Here is a 1,861-nt window from a genome sequence, read left to right on the forward strand (position 1 = left end):
GATCTTGTGTCATGTGATCGTCTGTCTTTCCTGTACGGAGAGTCGGTGACCACAAATGTTATTGGCAGTGTGCACGGGTTGTGACGACCAACCAATCAATAAGTAGTAAATAAAGCTTTCCAAGAGTTATACAGTCTCTGAATTGCCTAGTACCAATACAGAAACTTCCTAGTACTAGTAGTGTGCAATAAAGTATAACTTACACCTCATTCACACTTGTGAATGGGCGCGTTCACAGTGCCCCTGATCACCACACCAGTCCCGGAGCCCCAGAACACCGCGCCACACCAGTCTTAGTGCCCCTGATCACTGCACCACACCAGTCCCAGTGTTACCATAAAACCTCATTCACATGAGTGGCATAGTCACTAACAGTCCCGGGACATCCACAGATTTCAGACCCCGCTTACAATCTCTCCCTTCATCCCTATTTCTGTCTTTCTCTTTCCCTCCATCCCTTTCTTTCTTTCTCTCTTTCTAGCTTTCTCTTTACCTCCATCCCTCTTTCTTTTTCTCTGTTTCTTTCGCTCTCCCTCCACCCTTCTTTCTCTTTTCTTCTTTTATTTCCATCCCTTCTCTCCCTCCACCCCTCTTTATTTTTTCCTTCTCTTTCTTTCTTTCTTTCTCCCTCTCTCTTCCTCTATCCCTAATTCTTTCTTTCTATCTTTCTATTTCCCTCCATCCCTCTTTCTTTCCTTCCCTCTCTTTTTCATTCTTCCTTTCTTTATGTCCCTCTCCTCTCTCCCTCCATCTTTCGTTCTCTTTCTTTCTCTCTTTCTTTCTCTCTCTTTCCCTCTCTTTTGTAGCGGCGACACTTTGGACAAGGTGTCTGCTATGTACAAATTTCGTTTTTTCCTCAGAACAGTAAAGGGGTTCTTAGGGCTGATTATGTAGGTTTAACTTTGGCATCAGTTTGGCTGGGCTGTGTTAGAGTTCTACCTGGTCATGTGTAAGTGTACTGCCTGCCCTCATTTTGTAAAGCGCTGCGCAAACTGTTGGCGCTATATAAATCCTGAATTATAATAATAATAATAATAATAATGTGTACAGTTAGGTGCGCATGACAGGCTCAGAACCAGGCCTGGTTGGACACTTTAGGTATCAGCGTTCCCCGGAGCCAATCAGTGGGTGCGTCTGGCCCCGCTGAGGAGTCTGGGGAAGGGTACTTAAGATGTGGATGTCACGTGTTCGAGGTTCGTTCGTGAGGCCATAGCTGCCTTTTCCTGGATCTGGACTGGGGTAGCACCGCGAGGGGTCCTGGTCACGGGAGCGTGTGCCGCCCCGCAACATAGTCGGTTTGATTAGCCCCATTAGATCCCCATGGTCTGGGGTAAGGATCCATCTGTTCCCGAGTCTCAGAACCAGCTGGTCCGAGGTGCAGTAACTGAAGGAGGATTCAAGGTGTCCGGGTGCTCTCTCAACTTGGAGGGGCACCGCAGCCTGTGTAAGCGATCGGAGGAGGAATCTTCGGAGTAGGGCCAACAAGCTGGCATCCCAAGAAGTGCCTGGTTGCTGGGTTGTCAAGGACATTAACGAAATCCATGCTTTTCCAGTACTGCCAAGGAGACAGAGAACGTTCCAGGTACTGAGGAAAGGTTCCTGTTCATTTTTGGTTGCAAGTTTTATTCAAGGTCAAAGACTTTGTAAGTTCTGGATCAAAGTGCTGACTGCCATAATCTCTGGCTAGAGATTTGTTCAGCCTTGAAGCGCCCAGCTGTGAGTGGCTACTCTCTGGGTTGTATTAGAGACTTTCTGGTGATTAGCAGTTCAAGGTGCCTGAGTTTCTTCCCCCTTGCCCTCTGTTCCCATACGAGACTGTTTGTTGGATGTTACCCCTGCAAATAAAAACCTTTCTAAAGGA

Source organism: Lithobates pipiens, unplaced genomic scaffold (genome assembly GCF_037356315.1).
Source record: "Lithobates pipiens isolate NorthernLeopardFrog02 unplaced genomic scaffold, aLitPip1_a1.2 Scaffold_18, whole genome shotgun sequence".
Classification (NCBI taxonomy): Eukaryota; Metazoa; Chordata; class Amphibia; order Anura; family Ranidae; genus Lithobates; species Lithobates pipiens.